The following is a 13,043-nucleotide window of genomic DNA, read 5'->3' as shown; positions in this document are numbered from 1 at the left end:
GACTCTGTAAGAATGAACCTAAGATTTGGAGGAGTTCTTCAAATTTCCAATCAGAAGTAAAGTGAATAGCATCATTGATTTTACCAGGTATTCCTCAAAGTATCTATAAAATTATATGTTCCTTATAAGGTGAAACAGTCACCATTAAAAGGAAAAGAAATATGCACTTTACATACTTCATGTTTTACAATAAATTTCAGTCATAAGTGATGGGAGAAGTGTGTATACTTCTGAAAATTAATGACTGCAATATTTTGAAAAGAATTTATGAAACACTAAAATGCATCAGCATGATAATGTTTCAATAGATGTTTTAAACCTAATGGATCTAGATGTAGTTCCTCAATCTGAAAATCCTTTGTCAAATCTGAAAGAGATCGATAGAGAAATTAAAGTATGTCTTCAAAAGATCCAAGAGAAATTCATCTGGTTTTTAAGAAAGAAAGTAGGGAAAAGAAAAGAGGAAGAGTCATCATATACATTTTATGAAAGATTCATAGCTGCATTAAATGAGTTTCCAGCTAATTCTAGACCCCATGAGTCTATTTGGATTGAGTTATTCTTAGAGCTTGATGAGCCTGACTCGGTTAATTGGTCTACTACCTTGAGAGAAGAGAGTGTTGCATGTATAAAAGAATGGATGGATGAGATTGAAAGAATGAAATTTGAAAATGTACCCAAGATTGAGGATAGTGAGGGAGATGAATCCGTGAGTGGATATGCCTTATATGATGCTGAAGGTGATTGTTATTTTCAACATGATAGTTTAGATGTGTATTCAGAGAAAGAAGAAACTTGCGAGAACATAAGTAATTGTTCAAATATTCATGAGCCCGTTGAGGTTTCAGATTTTAATGATATGGATCATCTTGTTGTTAATTTCAATCCACAAAATGTTTGCAATCAAAGTTATGAAACTATGTTGCAACACATAGCAACACTTTATGAGCATCATGATAAAGGTTATGATGCAGATGCGAGTTGTTGTAATGATGAAACAAATGTGCATAGAGACATGAGCACTACTGATTTAATACCTTTATCAGATTGGGACAATGTTTACAGCTCAGAGGATGAAGCCAAGGAAAATGGAAATGAAGAAGGTTCACTAAGTAGTGAACAAATTTCAGAGCTCCTAACTACTGATTTTCAGAGGTATGCATCCAAACATGTGTACAATCTCTGATACCCAACCAGTACATGTTATGATACTGATGATGTTTTTGAGAGTGTGAAGTATGAAACATATGTTTTTGATTCTCTCTCTATTTTTTATTCGAGTGATGGACAAGATGAAAATGCATATATAGTTGATAGGTGTGATAATGTAGATTCATATGTTGATATGAACTTAGATTTTGGTATGCATTGTGTGGATCTTGCTGTTAAAAGGCATGACAAGTCTGAAAATTTTTTCCCCGATTTGCAACTGGGAAATGAACCATTGACAAGTGACAATCATGTATTTTCATGTGTGCAAAGTGCTGATAGAAATTGTGATCAGCAAGTTGAAGTGCAGTCATGTTACGAGGAAGTTTTCCTCTCTAGTTTGCAAGCCATCATTGTGGAAGAGTGTTTATCATTTGAGTAAACTAGTAGTAGAGATGTGCCTGATGTTTTCAACTTTCAGAATAAGTTAGGCCACTTTTCATTTCAGCTGGGAAAGAATGGTAAAGAGTATGGCACTCTTATGTCACCTAGTGATCAACCTTTTTAGCATTTGTTTGGTTTTCAAGGATTTTATGATTATGAACATGCTGCTGATTATGTTTTATGTGATCAACTGATTAGAAATAGAAGTGTGATTGATCAGGTAGATAATAATGAAACCCTTAGTTTACCTCTAGTTTGTGGAAATGAAAGTCATGTGTTTGACAGAGGTAAGAATTGATTTCAGTTTTGATGGCCCGGGGCCATTTATAAGTTATATATTTTGTACAGTTTCTTTGCTTCAGTTGTGTGGTTTTCAATAAAGAGCCCTGCTATTTGGGTAGAATAAGGAGCCCTCAGTTTTTGAGAAGAGAAAGGAAGAGAAGAGATAAGATCCATTTTTGGGTGGTCTACTTAACCATAGATATCTGAATTCTTGTGTTGATCTTGCAATCAACCATCCCCAATCAGAGCCACTATTGGGACTCATTAAAATTGAGTCAAGTTTAGAGGCCCATTCAAATTTTTGCTTTGCATTTCCAAATGAGTCAGTCTAAATGGCCTAGTTAGAGAGAGGGCAAAATGGAGCCAGTTGATTTTTAGAGGGTAAGGTTTGGGAAACATGTCCTATACCTTATATTTGGCCTATTCAGTGAGGTGCAACTTTCAAAATTCAATTTGGATAAGTTTATCAGGTACCCATTTCGAGGGGTGAGCTGAAAGTGCATTTTAGGCACAAATGCAGATTTTATTGAGTAGCCTACTTTGGGTGTTTATATCTTTTTCCCTGTTGATCGTCATGAATAATTTCAAAATGGATTAAATTTTATACATAAATGTGAGTTATCTTGCAAAATTTCAAGTCCTCATGAATCCATTTGCTTAGTTTTCAAAGCTCAATCTGTTCGCAGTTTGTGTTTTGGCAAGTCCCTATTTTTGCACAAGTGTAAAAGTTGCCTCGGTGAATTTCATGTTAGAATGTTTGTTCCAGGATATTGTTGTTATAAATGATGAGTCATGTTTCAAATTTCAAGCCTCTTCCAATCCGTTTGATCGGTTTTCAAAAGGGTTCATTGAGTCATCATTTTCAGTGATCCGTACTTTCAGTGCTATATCAGTTAAAGTAGCCATTTTCATGAGCACGCCATTTGCACCCTGTTAGTCTTTTGATTGAACTAAGAATTGAAAGATTTAATATGTACTTCAAGGTACCTGTGTTTCAAATTTGAGGGTCTACGGAGGTCGTTTGATATTTTTGAGAAAGGCATCATGTGTTGCCAGAACATTGACTTCATTAGGTCCGCAGTGTCGACAAAGCCAGTTGGGCATTTTTGAAAATTAATATCTCTTTGCTCAGGATTCATCTTGAAAAAATGTTTGGTAGATTTCAACCTTGTATATCAGAGTACACGCCTGTCAGATGGCGATGTCCAGAAAGGTGTTTTGACCACTTTGAAAATTACGTCTTCGCGATTAAATGCGAAAAATGTGGCGTAATTGCCTGAAGGTTGCAAAATTCAGTCTGATGATCCGAAAATGATGCCGATCATTTCTAGAGGTTTGTTTAAGGTTCTTGGAGCTTTTCAAAGGTCAGTTGCATGGAAACGAAAATAATTTTAGTCGGACCCACTTTGGGGCCCGACCTGGCTCAAGCTCGCGGATTGATTTGATTCGCGACTTAGTTCTCTGAGGGAATTTCAGAATATATAAATGGTTGTTCATTGGTAAATGAAGTGTCCAAGGTAGTCTTTCCAGAGGATTTTAAATTGTTCAAAAAAGGGAGAATGTGATAGATCTAAAACAAATGCCTTTGTTTGGTGTAAAGCCAAATTCCACAACCTTCCCAGCATTCTCCTTATTGTGTGTGATGTCTGGGAGTGCAATTTTATTTTAAAACTTTATGCAATGCAGATTGGGCAAATAGAATGTCAGCCAAAGAATGCTCACGTGGTGGTCAAAGGGGCAACGACTAAAACTTTTAAAAAAATGCAAAGGGGCAGCAGCTGAAACTTTCAAACAAATGCAAAGGGCAGCGATGAAGTTTCAGCAAATGAGAAAGAGGCAATAATGAATCTTCCAAGCAAAATGCCATTGGCAAGTGTAAGCCAAACTTCACAATCTTTGCCAGTCCTCCTTTTCGTGAGCTATGAATGGAGGAAGGCAATAAATTTAAAACAAAACCTCCAACACCAAATGCAAATTAGTGTGTGGCAACATCCTCCTTGCTGTTTGTGGTGCTCGATTGGGAAAGGTTTTAAACAAACTTCAAAGAAAATGTGATAGCAAGTCCAATTGCTAGCAAATCCTCCCATGTGTGAGCAACACAATGAAACTCCAAGAAAATGCCATGGGCAGTGGATAAACAAGTTGAAAAACATAAGCAATGCAATTGACATGAAGACAAAATCCTTTCTCCTACATGGCATAAAGGAGACTTGAGAAGCTTTCAGCAAATTCGTGGTAGATGGTGAAGAACCAATTAAACCTTCAACAAATGAGAGTCTTCAGCAGAGATTTTTTTTTAAACAAATGAATTTTTAGCAAAGGCAACAGGCAACATGGTAAAAGGCAATAAACTTTATGCATTGGCTGGTGTAAAGCCATTAAGTTCTTTGCAAAATGTGTTGGAGGAGAAGATAAGAGATTAATGAAGTTTTCAGCAAAATTCCATTAAAAGTCTCAGGAAGCTTCACAAAATGCACAGTCCCAAGCAAAATAACATTATCCCACATTCACTGTGGAGGGGAACTTTTTGATGTTTAAATAAAAATCTCCACATATCTAATATGTCAAAGCCTGAAGAGGCTTTTGATGGATGGTGCTCATGGGTGCCCAAGAGGACCCCACGTGCATGGGTGCGCTTCTCAAGGCAATCGAGGAGGTTGACTGGGCGGTGATAGGTGGACCCCATGTAGGCACGAATCCTGAGGCTGGTAGGTGAGTTTTGCAGGAAATGGACGGCTTAACCAGTGAGCATGTTCCAAAAAGATTAACAGTGCGCGTGGATTCGCGAAGGGAAGAAGTACGCCAAATACCCTTCGCGAAATAGCAAGAAACAATGTGCACAAAAATCGAGGCTGAGGTAAAGATCAAGCAAGTCTGGAAAGATCCAAAGGCTTGTGTGATTTCGGAGCCCAAAGATGTATGCCAGTTACCTATCGCGAAACGACGAAAGCCAGGTGGCAGGTCCAGTTGGCGGTCCAGCAGGTGGGTCTCGATGAGGTGGTGGTGACATGGTGTACAGGTGGCAGACACATGGCGATGATATGGCAATGAGAAAACAGCTTGGTGGCAGACACGTGGCAGAGTGATGAGGTGTCATCCCTGAGGGTGCCTAGTGGATCCCATCGACCAATCAGAGGTTGCCACGTGGCAGGACGTTAGGGCAAAAAGGGAGCCAAAAATCAAAGTTAAATTCAAATTAAATATATAGTGCAAACTATATAAAAAATGAAAAAATTTAAATGATTGTGCACACATGAGCGATTAATTCGCCCAGAGGTCCAGTTTTTCCCAGAATATGAAGTATTAGATATCGTCGGAAAGCTCTCGAGATAAGGAATCTAGTCATGTGGTTATTTTTAACCAATTTGGGATATTTTGGGAGAAGTTTCCATGGGAATGAAGAAGATATTTTTGCAGTTAGGGAGGAAGGAGACACTTGGCAATTTCGGTTGCAGACCTAATCTTTTCCCTCTTCCTTCTTATTCCAATTATTCTCATTTTGTAAGGGTTCCAGAAATTTGGGGAGTGGCCCCATTTTTTCATGGTTTCCATTTCTGAGTTCTCTTCAATATTGTATAGGGGAGGATTTCTCTTTTGAGTAATAGAGTACTTTCTTGCTCTAGATGTTTTGTTGCAGGTTTTTGTGTACATAAGGAATGCACAAATTCACACAGAATTTGTCTTTGAATGTATATCTCTTTGTTATAAATTGAAGCCTCAAGGAGGCTGAATTTTGTCAATTTCAAGGAGATTGTTGTGGTTGGTTGCAAGTATTCTTCAAGGAAGAATTTAAATTCTATAATAGATCATAGATAATGGGATATATATTTTTGGATCTGATGATTTTGTGAGTGAGCTGAGTAATGCATTTTTGTAAGGCATTAATGCAGGGATATTTAATGATGAAGGTGGATTTGCAGTACATGCTTTCATTTACGGTTTGATATATGACTTTGTTTTCCTTGGATAAGGCACTGGTCTTGCAAGTTTGGGGATGTTTTCAAATCAAACAATTATAAAGACAAATATATTTCCCTTTATGTTTAGGGGTGTGTTCTTTTCATTCCAAGCTCTATTTTCATTTATGGTTTGTACGGATTTAGCCAATCTGTAGTGTGTTTCTAGATTGGGTGAGCTTGTGGAATGGTTTATCTACTTCATTGATGTTTTCATGGTGAGTAAATGAGTTAATTTCATGCATCAAAAGGGTTTCCCCCCCTAGGTCTAGCAGAACCTGAAGTGCAGGAGGATCAATTAGGGTCCTATGTTATGTTTTCCAAGCCCTGATGTGTTTTGTAGACTGAAATTGGCCATTTCATAGAAGGATTGCAGGTGTACTTGGGTTTATCACTTTTGGTGAACAAGAAGTCTAGTATGCATTATAAGAGATATTTTTACCTTTGGATTAATAAAATAATGCTACTACTCAAAGTGAGTAGTCAACCTTGAGATATAGAGTGTTCATATTAGTTTTGATATCTATGTCATATCAATTGCATTGACGTCAAAGGGGGAGGAATATATGTGAAAAACCTATGCTATCTATTTTTTCAGATTGATTGTACTCCTCAGGGGGAGTTTGGTGGTGAGTTTGTTGGTATTTGATCTTTTGATTCAGATTTGGTTCAGAGCTTCATTGCTATATCATTTTATGGGAGATTGTTGGCTTTCTTCCATAGGGGGAGACTTGTTTGGCACTTCTTGGCAGTGGAAAGAGGGTTGCTTATGCCCATGAAGACACATCAAGCAGAAAAACACCTGAGGTGGACCATATTGAATCAGAGATTGGAGAGAATATGATGTTTAATAGAGTCTTGATAAGACAACCGATTAAGGATGAACCTAAGCATAGGAGAGCATTGTTTAGGGTGAGATGCAAAATCTTTGGTAAGGTTTGCAAGGTGATAGTTGATTCAGGGTCAACTGATAACATCATATCAAATAAGGCAGCCAAGAAGTTGAAGCTCACAAAGATACCCCACACTAGCCCTTACAAGGTGACATGGTTGAATCAAGGACAAAGTGTGCTTGTCAATGAACAGACTTGGGTAGAGTTCTCTATTGGAGGATACAAGGACAAGATCCTTTGTGATGTGTTACCCATGGATGCTTGTCATCTGTTGCTAGGTAGACCCTAGCAATTTGATAGGAAGATGATCTATGATGGAGAGGAGAACTCTATTTCCTTCAAGAAGGATAGTAGAACCTATAAGATTCAGTCTCTGACATAGAGTGATGAGGGAACTTCAAGAACACCTAGTGTCTTACTTAATACTGGTAAAGAGTTCTTACACCTGCTACATGAAGAGGAGATAGTGGGATGTGCCATCTTTGTGAAGCCAAAGGAGGAGGAAGATAAGTTGCAGATAGAGGTACCTAAGGAGGTAAAACAAATGTTGCAAGAGTATAAAGATATAGTGAGTGATGGAGCACCTGCAACACTTCCACCAAGAAGGTCTATTAGCCATCAAATAGACTTTGTACCCGGTGCATCCCTACCTAATAAAGTAGCATATAAGCTCACACCTAACCAAAATAAGGAGGTGGCAAGGCAAGTGCAGGAGTTGTTGGATCAAGGACTAATCAAGAAGAGCATCAGCCCATGTGCAGTCCCGGTAGTTCTATCAACAAAGAAGGGAGGCAAGTGGAGACTTTGTACTGATTCAAGGTCAATCAATAGGATCACCATAAGGTACAGATTTCCTATCCCTAGAATAGAGGATTTGATGGACTGTTTAGGAGGTTCCATGTATTTTACTAAGTTGGACCTTAAAAGTGGTTATCATCAAATTAGAATTAAGGAGGGTGATGAGTGGAAGACCACTTTTAAGACCATAGAAGGGTTATATGAATGGCTTGTGATGCCATTTGGACTTACCAATGCCCCAAGCACCTTCATGAGGTTGATGAATGAGGTGTTGAAGGACTTCACAGGCAAATTTTTGGTGGTGTACTTAGATGACATACTCATCTATAGCAGAACCAAAGAGGAGCACCTAGAATATTTGAGGTTAGTCCTAGAGAGGTTGCATGAAGAGAATGGAAGGAAAATCTATAGGACAGAACAAATCAGAATGAATAAGATCCAAAACACCACAAGGTTTATGAGAACTCAAGTAAAATTGAACACAATTTTGTTTTTCATAATACAATTCTCACAAAAATCAAAGTTAAGGTTACAATCATTCAACCCTTCAACAAGGTTTTTATTTTCTAGGGTCCTTAGACTGTTTTCTCGAAGATGGACAAGTCTCTAGTGCCATAACATAGTTTTCTCTTCAAATAAATTTTCTTTAAAATAAAGAGCACACTTAGGTACCCAAAAGCCATGTCCATCTACCAAACGTGAAATCTTGAAATCTTCCAATGAAGTATAAATAAATTTAGTTTTTACAGAAGTGCTATTACACTCACCATTGCATGTTTCTAGAATATACAAAGTGTCAAATCAACACCTATAGCAATCACCATAGCACACTTAACCATCTTACTGTTAGGATAACTGGTGGACAACTGAGACCGGGGTGGGGGGTAATCAGTTGTCAATAGATTATGTGAATTAAAGAACCTAAAACCTTTTATAAAAATATAAGAAAACGGATACCAGAATACTGTTGAAGATGAATATGTTGCAGCAACAACTAATTGCACTCAAGTTCTATGGATGAAGCAAATGTTGAAGGATATACAAGTGAGTTTTAATGATATGGTTGTTATTCATTGTGATAACTCTACAACTATTGACATATCAAAGAATCTGGTATTTCATTCCAAGACTAAGCATATATCAATCAATTATAACTTTTTTAAGGAAAAGGTGGAAGGAAAAGAAGTCATATTGGTTTATGTGAACACTAAAGAACATATAGCAGACATCTTCACTAAACCTTTATCTCGAGAATCATTTGAGCATTTCAGAGATAGATTGGAGGTTTCTACCCCTCCGGTAGAGACATAAATAATGCAGATGTGCATCAGTCTTGTTGGGACTCATTAAAATTGAGTCAAGTTTAGAGGCCCATTCAAATTTTTGCTTTGCATTTCCAAATGAGTCAGTCTAAATGGCCTAGTTAGAGAGAGGGAAAAATGGAGCCAGTTGATTTTCAGAGGGTAAGGTTTGGGAAACATGTCCTACACCTTTCATTTGGCCTATTCTATGAGGTGCAACTTTTAGAATTCAATTTGGATAAGTTTATTAGGAACCCATTTCGAGGAGTGAGCTGAAAGTACATTTTAGGCACAAATGCAGAATTTATTGAGTAGCCTACTTTGGGTGTTTATATCTTTTGCCCTATTGATCGTCATGAATAATTTCAAAATGGATTCAATTCTACACATAAATGTGAGTTAGCTTGCAAAATTTCAAGTCCTCATGAATCCATTTGCACAGTTTTCAAAGCTCAATCTGTTCGTAGTTTGTGTGTTTTGGCAAGTCCTTGTTTTTGCACAACTATAAAAGTTGCCTCGGTGAATGTCATGTTAGAATGTTTGTTCCGGGCTATTGTTGGTATAATGATGAGTCATGTTTCAAATTTCAAGCTTGTGCCAATCTGTTTGATCGGGTTTCAAAAGGGTTCATTGAGTCATCGTTTTCAGTGATCCATACTTTTAGTGCTATATCAGTTAAAGTAGCCATTTTCATGAGCGCGCCATTTGCACCCAGTCAGTCTTTTGATCAAACTAAAATTCAAAGATTTAATATGTACTTCAAGGTACCTATGTTTCAAATTTGAGGGTCTATAGAGGTCGTTTGATATTTTTGAGAAAGGCATCATGTGTTGCCAGAACATTGACTTCATGAGGGCCTCAGTGTCGACAAAGCTAGTTGGGCATTTTTGAAAACTAATATCTCTTTGCTCGGGATTCATCTTGAAAATTTGTTTAGTAGAGTTCATCCTTGTATATTAGAGTACACACCTATCAGATGGCGAGGTCCAGAAAGGTGTTTTGACCACATTGAAAATTATGTCTTCGCGATTAAATGCGAAAATGTGGTGTAATTGCCTGAAGGTTGCAAAATTCAGTCTGATGATCCAAAAATGATGCTGATCATTTCCAGAGGTGTGTTTAAGGTAATCATAATTGAAAACTAGAGAATCAATACCATGTAGCCATAACACATAACACCATGATTTGTACATGGAAAGCCTGGTCAAGGAAACAACCATAGTGGGAAACCCTACCCACAATCAGATGATACTTCTGCAAAAAGTATTATTACGATAGGGGCTTGCACATGTAGGAAGGCACACTCCCTAAAGCTCATTGCACATCACAATGGAGTCTCACTGACTACAAAAGAGGTTAACCACCTCAAAATATTTGGACAACAAATGAAAAAGAAGAACTGCCTATGATAGCATCAAACATGTCAGATTACAATTTCGGTTAAGCTTAATACCAGAGGTCTAAAACCTCTTACATAAACGTAACTCGATCACCTATGATGAGGGCTGGGATATTGAAGACAAATTCATGTTGAGAGAGGAAGAGCTCCTGGTGATTGATGAAGAAGAAGAGGATGATTCTTCTTTAGATTAAATTGGGTTTCACTACACTTTTATCCTTTTCCCCTTTTTCCCTATTATGATGACATGCATATAGCAAAAACCCTTTTGTTTGTTAGACTTTAAAATGGCATATACATGTATATTGTAAATATTTAACTATAGATAAAAAAATATATACATATTTATTTTATTAGAGTTTTGTGTGTGATTTTTCTTCTTTTGTTGAGTGCATATTTGTTTTTATAATTTTATCAAACTATTGCATGAAGTAAACATGAATTATATTGGTATTGTCACCATTTTCTAAAAGAAAAAAAAAATGTGTGTATGGGCAAAATGAGGGTGGCCATTCACTATATACAATACCAATGAAGGGGGGAGAATAACTATCCTAGTCAAGGGGTCTCTTAACTCAATGCAATTTAGATCTCAGCCTTAGCATGTTTGCTCTTGAAAAGAAAAACTCACTACAATAGGGGTGAGGATAAAGATTTGTGCCATTCTGAATAATGTTTTCCTCTATTTATATTCATATTGATGTTCATTGTAAACTTGCAAAATCTACTGTTCACTTCCCAATGAAAGATAAACACTTGCACAACACACTTAGGGAAAAAAAGGACTAAACATGATTATCCCCATTTGAAGGAGAAGGCAAATGCATAGTAGCACTTCTTGGAAATAATAACAATAACTACCTACCTAACTCTAACCCACGATTATTTCATGCTAAAAAAACTCAATAAAAGATTTTTTAAAATATATCCCTTTTCATCATAATCATTATAACTTTGCATGACTTTGAGGCCATGTCAAAAAAGGAAGGCATACCAAGTATCTTTTTCGATTGACTTTCTCACATGAACTAGGAAATAGAACATAGATACATGAAAAAGGACTATTTCTCAGTAAAAAGGTTGACAAGATTACATCCAAAGGACCACTTTCATGCTTGGAGGATTGAGTGACTAGAGATGATTGACTAAGCTATTGTTGTGTTTCATTTATTGATGATTTTAGCAGGACATGGGTATATTTTTTAAAGAATAAATCTAAATTTTTCATTCGATTTAAAGAATTTAAAGCAATGGTTGAGTTGCAAACTAGAAATAAAATAAAATGTTTGAGGACTGATAATAGTGGTTAATTTTTATCTAATGATTTCAATAGATTTTGTACAGGATATGACATTAATAAACAGAAGACAACTCCATATTCTCTACAATAGAATGGAGTTGTTGAAAGAATGAACAATACATTGATGGAGAAGGCTAGGAATATGTTGAGTGGTGTTTGTCTAAAATAAAAATTTTGGGCTGAAGTTGTTGACATTTCTTGCTACCTAATTAATAGGTCTCCTAAATTAGCTATTTATTATTAAACGCCTATGGAAGCATAGTTAGGTTGCAAGCCTTCATTGAGACATATTAGAGTTTTCGGTTGTGAGGCACATGCACATGTGTCAAAGGAGAAGACAAAAAATTTGGATAAAAAATTTGTGAAATTTATTTCCATTAGATATAGTTATGGTGTGAAAGGATACAAGCTTTGGGACCTTGTTGCACAAAAAGTAATACATAGTAGAAGTGTTACTTTTATATAAATTAATTCTCCTTTTATTACATTGTACTCAAAATAGACTAAACAAGAAGATGTGATTTAATTTCTCTCTACACCTAAAAGAGTTGAATTGATACCCCTTAGATAGTCTAGAAGTTGAAGAGAGAGCTCATCTAGCTTTGAATATTTAGAAGAGGAGGAAGAACCTCCAACTCGGCTAGTTCAAAGGTCTACAAGACATTCAAAACCACATGAAAAGTATTCACCTGATGATTGGAGATGTATTTTTCTTTGAATACTAATATGGATGGACCTAGATCTATAGAAGAGGAATTAGGTATGAATGATGCAAAATCTTGGTAGATTTCTATGGAAGAAGAAATGATAGCTTTGAAAAAGAATGATACATGGGATCGTGTACCATTTCCTGAAGGATGGAAACCTATTCGTTGTAAATAGGTGTTCAAGAAAAAGATTTGTTTAGATGGAGATATTGAGAAATATAAAGCAAGTTTGTTTGCAAAAGGTTACTCTGAGGTTGAGGGTGTTGAATATGGTGAGATATTTTCTCTTGTTGCAAAAATGACATCCATTAGATTTTTGCTTTCTATTCCTGTGGCTTATAATTTATAGGTTAAGAAAATGGATCTAAAAGCTTCTCTCCTTCATGGTGATTTGGAGGAGGATATTTATATGACACAACCAGAGTATTATGTGGTTGTAAAGTGGAAAATTGGACCCGAGTAGTTCCCAACCTAGGGGAGAGAAAGGAAACCACTGGGATAATTTTCACTTAATGCAAAAATGTACTTTACATTCAAAAGAGGGATTGAATCCACTAGATCCAAATCCAAGGGAAATAAGGATGTGAATGCTAAGTGTATTGCAACTATTGGAATGTAATTTTCCCTCTTTTGTAATTAGATATGTTGACTTGTTGACTATTTAGATAAGGAAGACAAAATGGATGAAATAAGGAACTACCAATTTGGGATCGCATTGCAACTTTGAGTCTAAGATATTTAGACTGATATGAATCTGTCCTACAAATTTGGAGAAAATTCATCAAGACCATGTGTAGTTTATGCATGATCCTCC

The sequence above is a fragment of the Cryptomeria japonica genome, chromosome 5 (assembly GCF_030272615.1).
Source record: "Cryptomeria japonica chromosome 5, Sugi_1.0, whole genome shotgun sequence".
NCBI lineage: Eukaryota > Viridiplantae > Streptophyta > Pinopsida > Cupressales > Cupressaceae > Cryptomeria > Cryptomeria japonica.
The sequence above is the reverse complement of the archived record's forward strand: the minus strand, read 5'-3'. Positions refer to the sequence as shown.